At 35.9% G+C, this 22657-nt stretch overlaps 3 long non-coding RNA genes across 3 annotated transcripts; 2 read left to right on the top strand and 1 right to left on the bottom strand.

Moving 5' to 3' along the window:
* Positions 1-4145: 4145 nt before the first annotated feature.
* LOC147481299 (uncharacterized) lies at positions 4146-6104 on the top strand. Its single transcript, XR_015206848.1, has 3 exons — positions 4146-4280; positions 4925-5074; positions 5604-6104. It is a non-coding gene; the product is annotated as an uncharacterized LOC147481299 (long non-coding RNA).
* A 284-nt stretch (positions 6105-6388) lies between these two features.
* LOC147481298 (uncharacterized) lies at positions 6389-10285 on the top strand. Its single transcript, XR_015203856.1, has 3 exons — positions 6389-6491; positions 6699-6749; positions 10174-10285. It is a non-coding gene; the product is annotated as an uncharacterized LOC147481298 (long non-coding RNA).
* Positions 10286-20799: 10514 nt separating this feature from the next.
* LOC147481297 (uncharacterized) lies at positions 20800-22087 on the bottom strand. The gene is made up of 3 exons (XR_015206346.1): positions 21882-22087; positions 21645-21714; positions 20800-20869 (listed from the first exon to the last, which is right to left on the bottom strand). It is a non-coding gene; the product is annotated as an uncharacterized LOC147481297 (long non-coding RNA).
* Between the last annotated feature and the right edge of the window lie 570 nt (positions 22088-22657).

Here is a 22657-nt window from a genome sequence, read left to right as displayed (position 1 = left end):
TTCTATGTATTCCACAACACCATAATGATCTCCGTGCTCAAGTTTAAAACAACGAGGTGTTCCAAGTACTCAACTTCAAAGATTGAGCTGTTATCCTTTGTTTGAACATAAACATAAATTGTTCATACTCAACAAATTTCTCAAATGTTTTTTGGCCTTTGTCTCGATGTTTCCTCGATGTGAACTTCGACACAAGAAGTGTGCAAACCTTCAGGAAACACTATAGCTATCGATTCATAAGTGCCAACTCACAATCGGTCGTAATTATCTTTAAGAAGTAGCTTTGTAGTCGAATATCACGAACCTCTTCAAAACCCATAGGTAAGAACCTTCTTTCTCAATCTCCAAATACCCAAAAGCAATGAGAATGTCTTCATCGTGGATGTGAACCCAACAACTTCAAACAATGGCATCTTGAAGACATTCGTCTATGTACGTGCAATCCATGACAATGACCTCGGGAAAACACTTTGCCAAATGAATTGATTGGGGATGTGCAAACAACAAATCTCTACATTCACCTGTTTGGATTATCCCTATGAAACTCTGTGTACCCAAATTCTTCTAAATTTCTTAGAAATTCTTGCATTTGGTTTCTTCCACTCAACCGAACCAACTGATTCTTGTGACGATAATTGTATAAAGTGCTTTTGTTTGACAAATTATTGTCATCTCTCTGTTTCAAGAGGGGTAAAATTTCACGCGGTTTAACACCACTCAAAGACAAATCCTGAACAATCAATTTTTCTTCAGCTTTTAACCTTCCGATGAATGCACGACCAATAAGATGCTCCCCAATAGTATGATTATGAGTTCCACACATAACACTCAGTATCCATCCACCCGTTTTAGTAATTCCCCTTTCAACACAAATGGATGACCACATTTCTTGAACTGGATTGCCTATATTCTTTGGTTTTTGTTCAATATTTTCGGCTTTACGGATGGTCTAAATTTTCCACTCCTTTAGCAACTCAAGAAAACTCTAGGGCCCAAGTCGAATTATCAGACCTTGATATCACAACCACAACTCCAACGGTCATACCAACCTGTCGAACACCATCGGATCAACGAAAGTGGCGATCTTGAAGACCTGCGTAAACCCTTGATCTTAGATACTATTGATTTAAAATTGTTTTTGCTAAGTTATTGATAAAATAAATAAAATATACAAGCTTTAAATTACATTATTACCTCAATTGTTGTAAATGATTAGGTCATATCGGGATAGCTAATTTCAACATTGTTGTAAAGTTCATCATCGAATAATAATTTGATTGCAGTAGTGTTAAAGCTGACTCCATGTCACTTTTAACACTAATCAAAGTTATCATTTGATTTTTTTAAGGGGAATTTATCTTGAAGCGTTGCTTCGACACATGAGTCCATTCTTAAAGTGAAAATTTGGTGGGAATAACAACAATTTTGTGGGTGACTCAAGACTAACCTAAGAGAACAACAGAGGGAGGGGAGAAATTTCAGAGAGCATGAGTGGTAGGAGTGTTAGGTGGGTAGTAAGCACGATTGAAGAGCTCGTTTGAATTACAATGGGGTGTGGAGAGAGTTATTTAAGGTTATAATGGTCATATTAACAAAAATGGGGGTGTGGAGAGAGTTGAGAGTTATTTAAGGTTATAATGGTCATATTAACAAAAAAATGGGGTGGAGAGAGAGAGAGCAAAGACCAGTTTTTTTTGGAATAAATTTGCCGTGTCTGAGAGACAATCGGGTGTGACGAGTATTACTCATAAGTTAATATTTCATAGAGTACAGAGTAATGCGGACCTACTACCCAAGATTATTGCATTGTAAAAGCATGGATATATGTTATAAAAATGTCATATAGGATGTAGTATATCATACTTTATGGATGGTATAATAAAACAATTGTTTAAGAGGATAGTATGTCAATAAGAGTTTTATACGTTGGGTCTCATAAAGCGTAGCAATCACAATTAGATATATGTCATACTTGAATATTATGTTACTTTTATAATATATGCTAGTATGAGTTTTATACAGTTGGTAGTATGTCATAAGTTCTACAATCACTGATATATATGATACTATATGTCATACTCAAATGTTATGTGAATGTGATAGATATGACACTATATATGTCATACTTTCGAATGTTATGTCAGTTTTATAATATATTAGTTTTGGTAGTAGAACATAAGAATCACAGATAGATATAACACTATATTTGTCATACTAGAATGTTATGTTAACATATGACATATTCCTCTGCAAAGCTCCAACCTTTGTTATTATGTTCATAGTCCATTGTAGTATGAACAAAGAATGTTCATAGCTCACGACTATGAACAATCATTGTTCATAGTCAATTGTGGTATGAACACTCATTGTTCATAGCTCAACACTCATTGTTCATAGCATTGAGTGTTCATAGCTACCGAACTATGAACAATCACTGTTCATAGCTACCGAACTATGAACAATCATTGTTCATAGTCGAATTGTGGTATGAACAAAGAATATTCATAGCTCATGACTATGAACATTGATTGTTAGAGTAATGCGTCTGTATCTGAAAACATAAGGAAAGTAGAATTGTTCATAGTTCGGTAGCTATGAATAATGAGATGTTCATAGTCCCTTTCTCCCCACGCATTACAATCAAGAATTGGTTTCTTAATCTCATTACTGTAATTAGTACTAATCAGGCAAGTCCTCATCATACGAGGAGGAACCAATGTGTATATTCACAATAATTTTAGATCTTGACCTCCTAGGAGTTATGTCATATAATTTTAAATACTCATCGATAGATATGACACTATATATGTCATACTTTCGAATGTTATGTTACTTTTTTTATAATATATGTCAATTAGAGTTTTATACGTTCGGTACCAACAATCCACGGATAGATATGACACTATATATGTCTTACTTTCGAATGTTATCTCACTTTTATATGATCGATAATGTTATCTCATATATGACACTATATATGTCATATTAGCACTTTCGAATCAGCGATAGATATGACTCTATATATATCATACTTTCGAATGTTATGTACTTTTTGTTACTTTTTGGTTGGATTAACTTGTTGACCGAAATAGTAGTTTATGTGATTTTTTGTTGCATTGACTTGTTCACCCGGTTTGTTCCGGTTCTACCCTCGCAAATGTGTGGCTAGAAAACGCGCGCACCATTAGTTTCAGTACATCTCGCGCACGGTAGATTTAGCGATATATTATAGTTGCACTTTCTTGACTTTATTTTTCTAACTTTCTCGAGTGCCACGTCATATTGGTAATTTCGAGTAATTAGGAACTAAAACCAATGTTTACGAAAGTGAGTTTATAAAAACAGACTCTTTCCTAAACACAATCAATTTGCATAGTACCACGTCATTTTTGTACTCATTGAAAATCAGAGGATGTGTCTGACTTAAATGGAAAAGTTAAACCTAAAAAGCCCGTGACTATAAACTATATTCGTACATCCCAAAATAACCCCAACGCAGTTAATAAACCGAACTCTCTAAACCTTCGACTACTTTCCATGGCCGATGTATATATATACTAGTCTATAGCCCGTGCCCACGACAATGTTTCAAATTATGCTCAAAAGAACCCCATCCAATCAAAGACCATTAATACTGAGTAGTTGAGAATGCTCCCAGTGACCCACGTCAGCCTCTCTTTTTTCTCTGAGATTGACACATCAGATTTTACAATAATTCAGCATAAAAAAAGCAAATCTACTCTCTTTTTTGCTGATTTCTAAAAAAACAAACCCCTTTTTCCATACTCTCTTTTCAATTCTACGAAACACCCCAACTCTGGGGGGAAAAAAAATAATCTCTTCAAACCCTCTCTCTTTCCAACATTATTAAAGTTTCGATTCTCTCTCACACACAAAAAATATGTAAAAAGTCAACCGTTGTTCGCCCTTCCAACCTCTCTCTTCCTCTTATCTAACCTCTTCAAACTTCACCAGACTCAATTTAAACCAAAAGCTTTTCGAATCAATCATCGAGTCAAGAAAATGGGGAGTCAACATATAATGATAAGATGTGAGTTCATGTTGCTCTATAGACACAATGTTTTCATTGTAAATGTTAGAGTTCTAAGCCGAGACATTCCATATTGTAAACTGATTAGTTTTTCCTGTATAAATAGTATGGAAAATGATGTGTGCTTGCATTTGATTCAACAGAATTGAAGACTTGGTGAGGAGATTTGAAATTCCAGATAGGCGAAATAGGTGGGATTCTCCACTTTTTGAATTATGGCCATCTAAAGGTAACTTGCTTTAATAATTTTCTATTAATAAATCGTGAATCTTGGATTTACTTGAAAATCAGCAACACAAGAGATTTCAGATTCATTAATATGCTAGAGGCTTCATAGTTATAATGTTCTAGAGGACTCATATCTGGCTTCTTCTTATTTTTATCTGCCAGTTTGGGCATCAGGTCTCATTTGTGAGAAAAGATATGGATGTAGATAGAGTTTATTGGTACATAAGATTCCTGTTGATGATCCCTTTGCTTAGTATAAAGTGAATATGGGGTTGAATTCTGGTCCAGAAGTAGATGCCATGGTCTCTTACCTGAAGAGTGGAAGCGGACTTTCTCCAAAACATCAAATTTGTCGTTTGATCATGGGGTTTCTTCCACGGCATGATATTGTGTTTGGAATTCAAATATTTATTACTACTTTGTTTCGAGATCGAGAGCCACGAGCAATCGCGTGAGATGGTCAGCAATTCCTTTTGTGATAATAATAGTCAGGAAGTTCTACATGGGAGAACAAAATAGCCTTCCTAATCTGAAGGATGTTACTACTCCTTGAATCCTTTCGTCTGCAAGTTTCTCATAAAGGTTAAATGTATTGTTATAAAATGATTCTATTTATCATGTGGCATATTTTGGTTGCTATATCAGAGAAAGAGAGTTTGGAAGAGAAGGAGCCCACAAACTTGATTGGATGTCAAAATTTAAAGGAGAACTCTTTGTATTCAGATGCAGACAACTATCAACTTGGGATGTCTAATGCCAATATGATTAGTCTAAATTGTTTGAAATCCTTGAGAGGTAATTTTTCTTAGCATTAATTCAAATGTTAGTGTTTTTAATCAACTGAGTTCCGTGTCATTCTTGCATATGAAATTTAAAGGTGAACTCTTTCAATATGATTAGTTCTTTATTTATTAAATTTATACTATTAAGACCACAATGCAGATTGGCGTTGATACCCAAAACTTCAAAACGGGTTCCATGCTGTGTTGGATAATTCATTATCAATGTGAATTGGTGTGCCCATGCCTTATTAGAGCCGTAGCACTTTCTATCATAGCTGACAGGATTATCAATTTCGAGAGTATCCTAGGTGATGTAGATGGAAATTGATGGTGAGAAATTTGCAATAAGCCAATAAAACTTAGATTATCATGCACTGGACTATTATAAATACACAAGTTTCAGGTCTACATTTTCACCTTTTCATTGGTAATCTCTAGATCATGGTGCAGTATTTGTAACTAACATGAGTATCTTGGAGTAGTGACCTAAGTTTAGCATTTTTTTATCTAAAGATTTATTAGGTTATTTCTTTTGCATCCAGCCGGTGTTCCTGAGTGGTTGGTGAGCATTCCTCCGATAATAGGAGGTCATGGGGAGTGGGCTGCATACCCCAAAAGCAAAACTACTGAAAGATCCTCGCTCAAAAGATGCTTCTCAAAGGTAGATTTACGTAATTGTGACCAAAGTTAGGGAACCTGGATAATAGTATTTAATCGCGCTCCATATTTCATATAGGTACCATGTGCACTAGTATACCAATGGCACAAATTGTGATCTCACCAATCGGCCTCGAGAAACCGAGTTATGTAGAAATCAGCTTGACTTTTGAATCCTCTAATATTTTTATCATTTAGTTCCAAGTTGAATTTTCTGATGAATCGCTAGACACGTATAATCCATCGGCCTCCATGTGTTTATGCATAGGTAGGATTTGTTACGTAAACGAATGCAGAAGCGTGACAATTGGACAAAGAAGATTGAATGTGGTGATAGAAATCGACAAAAAACAAATCAATTAAAACACTTACCAATGCAAAACGAATAACCAATAGAAGTGGAGACGAGATTTATGTGGTTTGGCGTTAGCCTAATCCACCAAGCAAAAGAGGATAATTTTACTAATCAAGAGATAAACAAATAGAGTACAATCACTCACAAACGAATCCCGAAAGAATTCACAAACTCTCTCTCACAAATTGAACCTTACAAATCCCACCAACTGGTCTCGTATTTATAGAGGTAGGTATCAAATTAGAATCCTATTTAGAATAGGAAACCAAAACCTTAACTATGTGGTTTATCCAAATCTGAGTCGTATACCAACAAGATTTGTGTGCTCGGAGCCTAGAGCTGTGATTGCTTCTATAATGGAGTTGTCAACTTGCAAGTATGCGCTCACACTTCATAGCCCAATGTTTTGCAAGCACCCGTAAGTTCCTTTCATCTCCTAATCCTTTTTATTCATGTTTAAACCTATCTTTTTTTTACTATTCTCTTTTTCTTCGATCTATTTCTTCACTCAATTTATTAGATCCATATTGTTTTTAATAAAAATCAGTGACAATAATGGTGTGAACTAGAAATGATTAATTAATTAAATAATTTGTTTATTTTGTTTTTTGGTTGGTTTGTGTAGGCAGTGGATTATGGTGTTCATAAGCTATATATGGGAGCCAACAATATCGGGGTATTAATTCCACTACTCTAATTTAGTCTGTCTGTTTATCAAATCATATAGCTCACACTTTTAAGAACAATTTAACCATGATATCCTTGACCGCCCAAACTTAGGTTTGCAAGCAATTACTTGCTAACGAGTAAGAATGTTTGTTCTTCTATTTAGTAAGACTTACTAGGAGTACCTTACAGTATGAAGTTATGATGATTTTTTGCATTTAGTAGGAAGCATGTGGACTAGACCAAAATTTGGATCATACAATATTTAATAAAAGGTTTGGTATTTGTATTAAAGCCAATAAATATAGTGAATGTTCTTTAGTAACATTGCAATATAATTGTTCAATCTATGTCTCTATAGATGTTAAAGCATAAATATGTGGGTCGACTGTTTTTCACCTCGAAGTTTTAAGTCGTTTGTTAAAGGAACAAGTTGAAAGAGTCCCAATAAAACATGGGAAACTATAATTTATTTTAAATTAGTAACAAATTTTCTTTTTCCACATTGTTTGTATAATGAAATTATTGGGTCAAAGGTCTAAGAATAGGTGTTTCTTTTTTCTATTTTTTTTTTTGTTTAAAAAAAAAATATTATCATTTGTAATTGTTATTATCATAGTTTAGTGCTTCAGTTACTTGAAAGTAAACAAAGTATCTAGCATTGAATATCCGTGTTTGATCCTTCTAACCATGTATTCCAAGACTATTCCCATAAGAAACCTCAAGTTTATAGAAAACCCGAGGATTTGCAATACTTAAGAGCAAGGAATAGTGAGAGTTTCGATCACGAAAAAAGGCGTGAATCCCCAATTTTTAAGTTGGATCAGGAAGGACTCTTGGCCAACGGAAATTTGTTTCTCTTAGAGCCTAACTATTCACTAATCTCTGAACTTCATGCTTTAATTCACGTGTAATGATTTCAAAATGGTGACGATATGTCCACAAGAGAATGTCCCGTGGGGTTGTCATTCTGAAAAATATCCTTCAGTAAATTTTACTCTGTTCAGTTAAGCATTTTTGATAATTTGTTTCATTGTCAATTTTTTTTTCTTTTTTTTAGTGAAGGTAAACTAGCTTTCTTAATTGTAAGAAGAATGTGACTTCCCATTTTCCAACTGATGCAAGAAAAGGAAAAATATGGAGTTTCAAACCATATATCAAGGTGACAATACAGAGCGATGTACTTGAATCTCTATACATATCCAACACAATATTTTGAGTCAACAACATCTGTAGTAAGTTTTCATGAAGTCCACCTTTTCCAGCGCATCTCCAAGGCAGCCTTGGGCTGGCCTATTTGGACCATGTGACCAGCATCATGGACATGTTTGTAGTCACACAAATTAGTATCATAATATTGCCTATATTAAGGGAAATACGCTAGGAAAAATGCGAGTAGTAATAGCTAAGATTTTAAGGGTAAAATGTGGAACTTTAGGAAAACCCGAGGGAGTTTTGCCTTTCAACTGTCCGGCTTCAGCACCATGAACTAGAATTGGAATAGAGTGATCCAGAAAACTCTTTCTGATTAGACTATACATGATGAATCTGAATAAATTAGATAATCAATTGAGGAGCCAACCTTGGACGAAGAATTTTTTTTACCAAGCCAGTTGCATATGTGCTAATACTCTTCAGCATATAGGAACATTTTGATTCCATTCTCAAGGAGGCGAGGGGATCCCGACTTCTAGATTCCTCTTCCTATACATCATCATGGCTTCATAGTTTAAGTTTATACACAGTAGGGGTACAAGATATGAAATCCACTCCATTAGCATATATTGATGGATTTTTATTTGTTTGTTAATTAAGGTTTCTCGATTGTTCGGATTTGAAGAGGTTGATTTCCCTGTACTTGAATTTGAGGCGCTTTCTATTTGCAAAGTCGGGGAAGAGATTAGAGACCAGGTATGCATTCTTCTTTTGTAATAATGCAGTTTGTACCTTATATATGTATATGAGTTATGGGGTTGAATTAAAGAGATTGTAAATTCTTGACTAAATTAAAGAGATTGTGAACTCGCGAAGTGAGAAAGACCACTTTGTTATTTGGAAACATAATTATCTTAATAAGCTTTACCGATTATTGAGTTCTTCTCAACTGGTTGAAATTTGTCTTTTTCTCGGCATTGATGAACTTTTACCCTTAACAGATATCTCATGTCATGTATTGTAGGTGGGGATCTCAATATACTCTTACTTCATTTTGTTCTTCCAACTCTTTCATTTTAAAAAGTGTATTTAGCATCTGAAACTTTCAGACCTCCCAAGATCACGACTCATGGTTTCTTGGGGTGGGTTAAGTAAACTATCATGACATACCTCTTTTTTTTTTTAACAAATAAGCAAGGGTTAGACCGGACCCTACCTATATTCATTAAGATAATTTTACATATTGAGTCCCAATTGCATCCTCCTCTATCAGTACATCGAGCTCACTATCTAGAAGAGGACCAAAAACCAACAAAGATGGAACATATTATATCACAGGGTCTGTCTAACCCTTGCTTATTTCTGATAAATTGACCACCTTGCTGATCTTTCAAAGTGTTTATATCATTTAAGGAGAAGTTCATCTTCTTCCATCTCAAAATTTAAGTGAGTCGGGTATTTAGGGGACTTCATTTAAGGAGGGTATTTTGCGAATGAGGAAGCTCTTTTCAGTAGATGTTGCTGCAGCTTATGGTATTTAGGGGACACTAGCATACGTTTTTATTCATACCATAGTACCATGAGACAAACCAACTACAACTTATTTTTAATAGATAGGTTTTGGTGTTTTTCTTTTTCATTTTAGTTCTAATCAATTGAATCCCGATGTTTTGTTTTGTTTTATTAGGTTCCATTACGATAAGTTTCTTTCACTAATTAATCTCTTTATCAAATCAGAATGAAGAAGCCCAAAATCAGCTGGCACATAGCCATTTGGTGCAAGTACATACTACATTACTACATACACCCTAAGGTATCAGCTATATCCCAGAAACAATAACATGGATGTACCACAACAGATTACATGATCAAGAGAAGGGTCTTAGGCTGGCTGCTGGCATCTAAGTTTGTTGTGTGTGGTGAAAAAGAAGAAAACTTGCACCACCTTCTTTGGGAGGGCAGATTCACAAGGTCTGTTTCGAACTGGTTGGTGGGTAAGTTCAAGTTCAGACTTGATTTCCACATGTTGAGATATGCTCTTAAGCTCTCCCAGTGAAGCTGACCACTAACTTTGGGAGCAGCTGTTGTTGGCACCATTAAACAAAATGTATTCGCAGCAGGAAAACTCTTTGAAGCTATTTCCTACCGATGCAAGCATGAAGTTGAGATCTCAATTCTTGGGGCATTAGTTCTAGATATGCTCAGCCCAAACTACCTTTTCAGGGAACTTGATTACCTTCCAAAACCCAACAAGTAAAGATAAATACTTATGGCTGCAGGGAAAGGACTAGGCTATGGAAATTTGTAACAAATCATCGGGCGGAATGTGTTGCTATTTTGGAAAGTGTTGAACATGCAGTGACTCATGGATGGCTACACTTATGGGTGGAGCCGATCTTTGCCAGCCATCAATTTGCTTTCAAAACACAATCAGTACCTTGGAAGCTACAAGGCAGATGGAATTTTATCCAACAAAAGATGCAAACTATTTGCATTACCCACATTTGGAGGGAAGCAAATATATCTGCAGAGATTGTCGTTAATATGAGTTACAAACTGTAATGATACTCTACCCAAAAAAAAATACTAACTTATTGTATCTTATTTTATAAATATGGGCAACTGTGCACATTTAGTATATAAGGTACAATACTGATTTGCATATATAGATTTAGAACAAAACAAACAGTAAAACGACACCTAAGCAAAAGTTTTAAAGACAAAAACATGCTAGGTTATCTTAGTGAAATAGATAAATTTTGTATTCAAACAATTTGTTTCATTCAATTTGATCCCTCTTTTTAGTTCTGACTTTTGTTATTTGCCTACTTTTTATTCTATTGAGAGCGGGTCAATGTTTGGTAGCTGATTATATTATTCCCAAGATGCAAATATGTTGGATAACACGTTCAAGTGTTGTTATTGGGGGGACATTGTGCATTAAGGATTCGAAAAGAGAACAACAGTATGTTGCCTTAAGTAATTGTGTCTATAGGTAGTGGATTCACTTAAGTCGCTAGCATCCATATCCAATATATTTACTGGGTTGAACATGGAATTGAAATAAAATTGCTTGGAATTTTGTCAAACTGATAAATTTTGGCCATTTGATTTGTTTGATATTCTAATATATATTTCAAATGCTCGTATATTACAATAATAGTCAAAAAAAAAATTTAGAAAAACATAAACCTATCAAACAAAGTATATATATATTATAAGCAGTGAATCATTAGCTATCAATATACATATGTTATTTATTCAAGTGGATTTTAGGTTTTTGAGTCATTAACAATCTATGTAACAAGTCCGGCCATAGGCCGGGCCAAATGGCTAGTCGAATGATAAAAGTTCAGCCCACAAAGCAGTCATTGTTGACCAAATCAACAATGATCTTATAGTCTTTCAAATTAACATTTTAAACAGCACATACCCTATAAGACTTTGGATCTGCCATGTCAAAACTTGTGATAAATATTCACAGCTGCTAGATGGGGCATTATGGACCCCACACAAAGCCTTTTTATTATTATTATTATTATTATTATTATATATCGAGCAGGTTCTGTTTACCGTATTTTTTATATCATAGTTTATACCACACTCTCCTACAAGATGTGTTAAGTGCTAATAATTTGTGGATATGATCTACTAACCATTGATAACATCTCCACAAAAATTCGTCTCATTTAGAAATCTCTAATCTAGTTAAAAATCGTTATCAATTTTGATTTTTTTTAAATGGCTAAGATTTTATAATTTTGCAATTATTTTTTGACATAGTTAAACATTATCAAATTAGTTTAATTTTTGTATAGATGATCTTCATGGTTAGTTGAACACATCCACAAAAAATTAGGTTATAATTAACGTTGTACATAAAGTTGTGGGACATGGTATAAACTATGGTATAAAAAGTGTGGTAAATGGAACCTGCAGCTCGTATATAATATTCATTCTCTAAAAATTAGCTACTTAAGTTAACTTAAAATAAGTACGTACGCAAAACTTCACCTACAAAATGAATTCAAACCTAATTTTTTGTGGTTATTGTTCCGGCCCTCACAAATATGGCCCAATAAAAGCCCAAATCAATACAGAGCCACACTCAGAGCTAGCCTACTTACCTACCTACAATAAAGTCTATGCTCAGAGCCCAAAAAGCTCATGCTCAAAGCTTATATACAATAAAGCCCACACTCAGAGCCCATGTTCAAAACTTATGCTCAAAGCCTACATACCTACACGTAAAATCAATATCAATTGCGCGCATGTTTTGCGAGTCAAACAACTTCCACAACTTCGTCCACATTCAAAATTCACTTCCATCAACTTCATATCGTGTGACTGATAAGAGCCCAAAACTGTAGTTTTAACCCTGTAACAGACATACTTTTAGACCAATTATGTGAGTAATAATTAAGAGTTAACACCGACACGTGTTTTATGCATTTCAGCTTCAAAGTCCATTATGTGCGAAATGTGCCACTTTAGTGAGATAAAGGAGCAAAGGTCGGTTACTAAGGAGTTCCATGATTAAAGGCCAAGATTCAAGAAGACAAAGCCTTTCTAAAGCCCGGTCAAAAGCTGAAAAGTCGACGAGTGGGCGAAACAAAAGACACAAAGTCAATGAGAACTTAGAAGGCCATATCTTTGGACTCAGACCTTAGAATGGGGCCTACCTTATGTCAAAACGACCGGCTCGGAAAGAGCTTTCCAATGGTCTAAGCCGTGATCCAATCAGAGGAGCAGAAGTGGACGAAAAGTCTGTTGAATCCAACTGCAGCTGAAGAGGCCTTTTTGATTTGAAGATTGGGTTTTGGGCCTGATTCTCTGGCCCAAAACATGGCTCCAAGCCCATGCATGATTTTTGGATCTGAAAGTATAAAAACAAAAGCTTAGCTCTTTGTTAATGGTAGATTTTTTTAGTAGAGAATGGTAGATTTTTAGGTTAGAAAATAAAGGAGCTTAGAATAGAAAGTAGCCATTAGAATAGCTTCTAGATCTAGATTTAATTGTTTTAATTAAGTTTAATTTCAAATCCAATTCTTGTTTTAGATTAAACTATTAGAATCATTACTCTTAATTAGTTTGATTAATAAAATAGCTAGTTGTTAAATTTTGATTCTTGTCATTTACATTTGTGTTAGATCTGATTCATTTACTACTTGTTATTCAATTCTTAGTTATTAATTAGATTTTAATTATAGTTTAATTTAGATTAGTAAATTTCAATTCTTTATATCATGTTTAGTTTAACTTTAATCGGAAATGATTGCGTAATGATTCTCGGCTAAACCTCCATTAGAGGGGTTGAGAAGCCTTGATGAAAGCTTGATTCGACTATCGTAGAATCGCCGTAATTTCCTTTCCACTCTAGAAACGATTAGTTCACCATGAGAATGGGTTTAATCGTTCACATGCTAGTTATGAATTGGTAGGAATGCCATGTGTAATTAGGGATTAGGAAGAACCAATTGTTCGCCGGCGATTCAATTCGGATTCTGACGATTCGTCGTTAATAGATTAAGTCGAAGTTAAGGTGGAATCAATCCCCTCTAACTCCTTATCATCGAATCAATGTAGCATTCCCTTAGTTATTTTGATAACCGACTAGTTGCATCTTGTGGGTAGTTGCATCGTAGTCTAGTTGCCTTTTCGTAAATCTCTCATTAGACCTTAAGTAGAGTAATTACACGTGATAACACAGCATGCGGAAGGACTAGGAGTGGAACGAATCACTCTACTCCACTATATCTCATAGGATTGAGAGTAGAAATCTTTGATAAATTAGGCATCATACCTAGCGTTTAGTTTTACTTATGTTTAGAGTTTCATCGTTCATTTCGTAGGTAAGCTATTCAATTTTATCATTATCAAATGGCGTCGCTGCCATCTTAGTTGCACTTTCGCATTGTTTTCATAGTGTAAGTACTTTTCTTAAAAGTCTCATTTCACCCACCCACCCGTGTTTGATTCATACTGTGGCTTTCCGTTTCATCGTTGAAAAATTTCAGCGAAATTACATGGCCGCCACTTCGGAAGGAAGAGCGAAGCGCCTATCGCCTGAATGCCGAAGCGACCGACCCCATATATGGGAGCGACCGCTAAAAAAACACTGTAATTTGAAAATTACCCGGAGCGATCGCCCTATCTGGCCTTACCAGCCTTTGTTAATTTTTCCGAAATTCTACAGTTTTGACTCGAACTTTGATTTTTCAAATTTTTCAGTGTTCTAACCTGTTATATACACTGAACACGCGTAAACAAGACGCTATTCATAAGCGAAGCAAGGACGCAATCAGGTATTCCTTTCTTCCACACCTCGCATCTCCTGTTAGAGTTTTATACTAGTATATCATAATTGTTTGGAGTGTTGATGTGTTTAGCTAAGTTTGGTTTTAGCCTTGTATGAGAATAAGGTATGGCCGAACAAAAACACAGAATGTAATTACACAACAACGTCAACAAACAAGTCTATCTAGTATACCACCCACTACACCTCTAGCTACTATTTCACACACATCACCTGACACAATGCCCGACGAAGAAGAGACTCCTCCCTCTGACTTCTACAAAGCCTTGAGCGATAGCCCCAAATCTTGCATCGTTCTAGTAGACCCGATTGGGGATTTCGAATCCCCAAATATTTTTAATTTGTTACCCGTTTTTCATGGATTAGACCATGAAAAACCTTATCAGCACATGCGTAGGATTGAACAAGTCCTAACAACATTCCACCATCCTACGGTTGGTGCGGAACAAATTAAACTCAGGGTATTCCCTTTCACCTTAGCCGATAAGGCGGCGTCTTGGTTAACTGCCCAAACGCCTAATTCTGTGGACTCATGGGCTAAACTTGTTCAGCTGTTTATGGAACATTTTTACCCACCCCTAAAGACGGACGAGATGCTTTCCAAGATTCATTTTTTTCGACAAAATCCTCATGAATCATTTTCGAGGCTTGGAATCGCTTTTACCGATCTCCTTATAGAGTGTCCACATCATAACTTAGCAAAAGACACGTTAGTTCGTGCCTTTTTCAAAGGACTTCTACACCACCATAAAGAAGTCCTAGACATAATGAATGGGGGTAGTTTCTTAAGCAAAGGAGCCTCGGAGGCTTATAAATTTTTAGAGGATCAAACTAAGCGAAATAACAACTGGGGGTAGTGATGATATCCACCGCTCCGCTAGTTCATCAAATACAGTTAAGGCCGCCGGTATGTTTAAAATTAAACACGATTCGAGCTTAAAACTCTAATCGAATCACTCACTAAAAAGGTAGAGGCCATTTCGTTCAACAAAAGCCTATCCCCGTCATGAATGTAAATTCAAATCCATGTAGTTTATGTTGGAGCCCCGAGCATCCCGACTCATCAGCCCCTATAGCCTATGAACAGGCTTCTTCTATTAATAGTGAACCTAACGCCCGCGGAGACAAAATCCCAACTTCGGTTGGAGTAATAACCAACCGTCACACCTCAAGGGTACAATAATCAATATGTTAGGCCTACGCGACAACTTTAACCAAGCCCCACTCACGACAAGGACGGTGGTCGGGGAATTTCAATCATTATAACAACCAAGTGCAACCTCGACAAGGTCAAGCACAAAGTCAAGGTAGTTATAATAATTATAATGCTAATAGAGGTATCGTTCCGGTAAATAATAACTATCAAAATCCATCCATAAATAATTCACATGAAATAGTTCCAGTCACACCACCCGTGACTACTACACCCACACAACCGAATCGTCTTGACACCTTCATACAAGTGAGCCAAAACTTTTCCAAACCATGGCTCAATCTAACCAACGGCTTCTACAATCCGTTAATAATTTAACCCAAACGGTTGGCTCAAGATAAAGCCCAACCCAAAGGTGTGTTTCCAGGTCACGCAATACCTAATACTAAAACAACAAATACAGCCTTTGAGGTAACCGATAATACTAGTAATGAATATAAAAATGTAGGTGAGCTAAAGGCCATCACCACTCTCCGTTCTAGCAGAGTGGTTGATAACAAAGTAACTATGCTTATAGTTACCCTACCAGTCGCCCCTACACCTGTTATTTTACTAGATACCGAAATAGAAACTGAAGAGCCTACCACTGTAGAGGTACCAGTTACAACACAACCTAAGAAACAGAAAGCCACGGTTAAACATCCAGGTGATACCATTGCTAAATATAAACAGAAACCGCCGTTTCTACAAAAATTAGCCGTGTTAACTAGGGATACAAATTATGAGGAGATTAGGGATGTTTTCAAGAATCTAACTATAAACCTTCCCTTCCTCGAAGCTATAAAAAAGCTACCACACCATGCTAAGTTTCTTCAGGAATTGTGTACTACTAGGCGTAAGACCAATATACCAAATGACGCCTTTTTAACATAACAATTCCCAATTATATCTGAACATAATGGAATTGTTAAGTACAAGGACCCTGGTCGTCCTACTGTACAATGCACCTTAGAGATTCTTATCTGACGACAGCGTTATTAGACTTGGGGGCTAGTGTTAACTTACTCCCGTTTTATTTGTATAGACAAATAGGTCTAGGACGAGATGCAACCCACTAAAATGGCGTTTGCAATTAGCTGATCGGTCTATTAAGTATCCTAAGGGTGTCGTCGAAAATATTTCTTGTAAAATTCAGGATTTTTACTATCCGCTGATTTTGTCATCCTCGATCTGAAGTGGATTAACGACTGGTGTCCGATCATCTTAGAGCGCCCTTTCACGGCAACCGCCAAAGCGCTCATTAATTGCAGCGATGGTTCAATGTCCATGTCTTTTGGCCATCTTGCTGTTGAAGTCAATATTTTTAAAACAAAGACACAGTTACCCGATTCGTCTATGGATGGAGAGGTTAGCATGATCGAGAGCTTTGCTCGAGATTATTTCAACAACACGTTCCCGGATAATCATATGCCCAAATTTCTTTCTTTTGGAAGTTCAGATTCCAACATTTCCATCCCTACACTAGTCGATACACATATTACGGATGAGGATGAGATAGATGACTTTCTCAAAGATGTAGAGGACTATCATAGTAACGAGGATATGACCAATCTAGATGAGCAATTCGATGAGTTTCTTAGAGCGGTGATAATTCACCCTATCAAGAACTACTTTCCACAACATCCACCTCATCTCCCTCCTTCCACCCCTTTTAAAGGAATCTCGAGTTTGCACTCGATCCTGTTGTTTCTTACGTGCTTCATAATTTTTTAAATTCACCTAGTAAACAAAATTGAGAAGACAAAAGTGTGTGACACCTTCATTTTCAGGACTTGAGGCAGTCCCTACCTACACTATGAATGAGTTTTGTGCTAAACCTACATCCTCATTTTTTCTATGCTTTCCTTCTACAACTTACCCATATCCACCATATTCTCCACAACCATTCACTCTTCCACACTTATTCACTAGGACACCCTCTCGTTCAAAAAAATAAAAAAAAAAAGGTGCATGCTAGGTTAAGTAATAGGGTTATCCGACTTTCGCTTTCATTTTACTAGGTTGCGTCATAGGAAATCTTGGTGCTTGATTGTGTTTGGATATGTTTTCTGTGATATTTATTTATGGAATGATCCACAACTATTTCGGTTGTTGATATATGATAAACCGCATGTTCATACATATGTTTAGATAAGTCTCGAAAGTATCGACTATAAGCGACTCAACTTTTGTGTTTGGTGTATTTTCTTTCATTTCCATATATTGGTGAGTGCACCATTAAGGTAACGGGCCCCTCCCTACGGAGTGTGTGTGGCTGTAAGTACCGGATCCTAAGTCCACGTTTAAACATAATTCACGTTTTCCACTCTTGCATGTTTTCTCGATTTTTTTTAGTCATGTTTCTCTATGAGGTGAATTATGTCCTTCTTGTTTATTGTTTTCTTTTTAAAATTAAAAATAAATAAATAAATAAAATATATATATATATATATATATATATATATATATATATATATATATATATACGGCTAGGTAGACGGTAGAATTTAGGACAAACATCCAAACAGCCAGAATATCGGCGTTGGATCATAGCTGATCAGATCTGATGAAAAACGATATATCGAAGGGTTTGGGTTTTGAAATTCTGCTTTTACGAAGGGTTTGGGTTTCGAAATTTCCTCCAGCAAACACCAAACTAAGATCATCAACAGACTTAACAAACAACAAATTCAAAATCAAAACCACCGAAATCATCAACAACAAATCATCAACAAAATCAAAACCACCGAAAAACCCAAAATCAAACCCAAAACCACTTATTTTCGATTTTCAACACCCAAATTTGAAGAACCCATCTTAAAATTCGATTTGAAGAACCCAAAAACCCCCATTCTCGATTCTCACAAGGTATGTACTTTTTGAAAATTTTGAAATATTTGTTGGGTATGTTGGTTTTGTTTGATTAGTTGATATTTGAGGTTGTTTGTTGATTCAATGGTTTGCTAGGCCTATTTTAGTTGATTTGTTGAGAATATTTGAGGTTGTGGTGCTGTTTTGCTTGTTCTTGTAGTCTCATTAAGTAATTTTATGTTGTTGTGGTTGTTTAAAAGAAGGAAGTTGGATAGAATCTACCTAGGGAATGCTTTATATTGAATTTAGGAAAAGAACTAGCTAATGAAATTGTTCTTTGCATTTTGTTTGTCGATCGATTCCAGTTTTTATGTAGTATGTTCTAGATTTCAAATTCCATATTTGAAATTAAAGATTTACACAAGGAAAAATTTAGAGCTTATAGATTGCAGGTCGAAAAAGCCCACACAATGCCATTTGTATTCATATTTTGGTCATCAATTTGGTTATGGTTTTTTACCGGCAAGATCCTTTTCGCTTTGGCGCAATTCTTAGTCAAAGTCATTGGCTTTCTCTTCAGCCCAAGTTGATTCTCATTCATCTTATCGATCAAGTTCTGAGTTCAAGCTTTCAATTGCTAGATCAATTAAAAGCATGAGCAGGATTTCTACCCCTTCTATTTCTGCTGTGCCGTGTGGACTTTTAGTTTGGTCTCTTACTATTGCTCTTTGTTTTGGTTTCAACAGGGAAGAGGTATTCCAGGTTGAGTGGAGCCCTAAACATGAAACTGTCTTAAGCGTCATCTGGCCGTGAGGTCGATGATTTGGGACCTCAGCGGGTAGGTCACCTCGACTATGGCATGATGGTTTTTAAATGGCGGGTAGGACATTTTGAACTTAAAAAGAAGGCAATTCCGAGCCTTTGATGTCTACATTCTTACGGGTGATGTCTACATTCTTCGTGGTGTTTCTATCAGCCTTTTGACATAGATACTCTGTGGGGAGTTCCAACCTAAAAAAAATAGGTAGTGCATAATTATGATGGTCAATACTCACTAAATGTATGTTTTTTTTATTTTTTAGGAGGTGGTGCAAAGGCTTAATCGAGTGGAGTTGAACAAAGGAAGACTAGGTTAGGAGAAAAGGAAAGAGATGCCGAAAGGTCTATTTTAGGGTTGGCGTTCACCGGTGAAATGATTGAAATGTCATTGGTTTTTCTGCCGGGCGATATGTCGTGTGAGGATATTTTCCCGTAAACATGCACCGCCTTGCTTGGTCTCTATCTTGGGCCCGCAACTTTTTGTGTTATTAATTTGCAGGAACATACATCCTTTTCTTTTTCGAATGTGTGAAGCCTTATGAAATGGTTGAAAGCTATACAAAACCTTGAAAGTGTCGTGCACTCCTATATAAAGTCGTAGAATCTAGAATATTCTATAGTATAGATTGTCCCATGTAAATTATTTGTGCTAGTGAATGTGTTGATATATCTTCCGTGTAATTAGTGAAGTTTTCTGAGTGTCCTCCCAAGTTTATGGATAAGGAGGAGGACTTCATTTGTAGACATGCAGGTTCTAAGAAGAATAAAAGTACTTTTCTTTAAACTTCTTTCCAGATGTGTTTTTTTGTATGGGTCTTCCTTGGTGGAGTATAGCGTATATGTATGGGCCTAGACATAATCTAGTCAACTTAACTGCTTGAAGGGCAACACTGGAGTGTGATCACTGGTCATTTTATCTTGTTGGAATGCCATTTGCTGTGGTCTTGGCTTTCTTTGCCGATTTTGACTTTAAAGGCTTATGGTTTGGCATGTTAGCGATTCGACAAACAATAAGGGAGTCTACACGATTAAAGGAGCCGAAGCTGGCGAACTTGCAGCAGATTCGACAAACAATGTAAGGGGTGTGATCCCTTGTAACTTTAATGACCTATCAAGTTGTAATAGATTTTGATGACCTATCAAGTTGTCCTTTGAAAATAATGGAAAGAACAATTGCACGTACTTTTTTCTTCTTCTCACTAGTGTTAGATTAATTTTTGTTTACTATTTTAAAATCTTTATATTTTTGGTATGTACTAACTCAACTTGTTTCTATCATCTGAAATTCTGAATAGCCCATCTAAGCAGTTACTAGTACTAGTTCGAACCCGTAAATGCATTTCAAATGAAGTGAGCTTCGATATACTTGAGTATTAATTGTTTGCTATCGGTGACATTAGCATCACAAAAATTGCTTGACCTCGAGGCCCACTTCCAATCCGGTTTTGGAATTTGTCGAATGTCAATACCCAACTCATGTTATAAATGTCGGAAAAGCAAACACACAAGCAAAACAAGCCCTGAGAGCTCTTCTTCCAGTTTCTTGTCTCAAACTCAAAAAGGAAAGAAAAAAAAATGATAAAATGGCTAAAAAAAATTGTATTTGGATTCGGGGCTTCCTTTCTTTGGCTTGTTTGTTTGGTTTACTTCACCCCAGTTTGAATTCTCAAATATATATTTTCCCTTCTCATTTTGAATGTTAGGATTTTTTTCCATCCTTGTTTTGTGGGTTGTTTATTATCGAATCGGCTGCTGCTGCACAAAGCTACCGAACTGTTGAGCTGCTGCAGGCCTTGTGATTTTCCACTACTTGTAACAAAGACTGATTCCAGCAAACCTGAAAGTCACACGCAAACAACAAAATAGGAGGGTGCTCAGGCCAAATAAGGGGAAGGCTCAGGCCAAATAAGGGGAAGACTAGCAGCAAAATTTCTTCTTACAGAGTCGCACAATGTTTAAATTTCAGGGTGTTACTGTCATATCAGCTTATGTAAGTAATGACTATATAATCTCCATCAATGAAACAACAAGCTACTTTCGGAAGGTCCACGGAACTGATCAATAAAACATAACGAAATAATGATGAGAAAAATACAACATTATGTTAAAACTACTGAGGTAGTACTAATCAGATGACAATAGCACACAAACCATCGAGCTACTAGCTTTTAATTTGAATCAAATCTTGGAACATTGGCGACTCATTACAGTGCAGTAGGTCCGGATTCTTGATGATCCGGACAAACGAGACGCACAAAAAATACCAAAATCACTTTCATATATCAAGTAGAGGATCAGAAACATACCAAAATGCAACCTAGGAGTAATTAATAACAAAAATAACTACCAAGCGAACCAATAACAAATCTAGGATCGTAACGACATACATATCAAGCTAAAACATACTGCATGACTACATTTAAGTTTCATAACAAGTAAGATGAAACATCGATCATACCATAATATCATCATAGTAGTGAAACTTCATCAAAATAGAACGTTGAAACACAAATCAATTCCAACATTTTATCAACAACTCATAAAATGTTCACAAATACATCAAAACCAACAGTGTAACTTTAGACAGCAGAAATGGATTATTAGTTTTTTACCTCTTCAGGCATTCTGTCAAGAGTTCTCATCAACTGAACCAAAGTCCTAACCATTTTACAAGCATAACTCCTAAAAACCCAATTATTCACACCAATCATTTAGTAAAAACCCAAACAGCTAGCAACCAGACACAAACTAAAACAACAAGTAATTAGCAAAAACTGCATGTATCAATTAAAAAAAAAATAAATAAAAAAAAATGAACAAATATTTCAAAATATTTCAAAAGTACATACCTTGTGAGAATCAAGAATGGGGGTTTTTGGGTTCTTCAAATCGAATTTTAAGATGGGTTCTTTAAATTTGGGTGTTTGAAAATCGAAAATAAGGGGTTTTGGGTTTGATTTTGGGTTTTTCGGTGGTTTTGATTTTGTTGATGATTTGTTGTTGATGATTTCGGTGCTTTTGATTTTGAATTTGTTGTTTGTTAAGTTTGTTGACGATCTTAGTTTGTTGATTGTTGGGAGGAAATTTCGAAATCCAAACCCTTCGTAAAAGTAGAATTTCGAAACCCAGACCATTCGAAATATCGTTTTTTCACAGATTTGATCAGCTATGATCCAACGGCCGATATTCTGCTGTTTGGATGCTGTCTGAAATTCTGCTGTCTACCTAGCCAGCCCTATATATATATATATATATATATATATTAAATAATAAACATAGTAATATAGGAAGTCTCGGGAATCTGACTTTAAAAGACCCACTGCTAAGAACAAATTTTCTAAGCTCCGTTGTAAAAATTTGTTTGGGGTGGGTGTTAAATGTTTCAGATCCTAGAATGTTTATGTCCCATTACAGTTGCTTAGGCCGTTTAATTGTATTACGATTCGGGTTGACATAATCCATGATTTTAGAGTCCAATTGTTCGCATAACGTACGTCATGCACGCACTTCGAGGCGTTTTCCACTATCTTATATGTCATCCACGGTCGGAATAGAGTGTTTTATGGATCATTGGATTGGAAATTCTCTCCTTATCATTTTCATAACTCATTCGCAAAAATCGGAC

The sequence above is a fragment of the Coptis chinensis genome, chromosome 8, assembly GCF_015680905.1.
Source record: "Coptis chinensis isolate HL-2020 chromosome 8, ASM1568090v1, whole genome shotgun sequence".
Classification (NCBI taxonomy): Eukaryota; Viridiplantae; Streptophyta; class Magnoliopsida; order Ranunculales; family Ranunculaceae; genus Coptis; species Coptis chinensis.
Note: the sequence above shows the minus strand (reverse complement) of the source record. Positions and strands in the feature narration are given on the sequence as shown.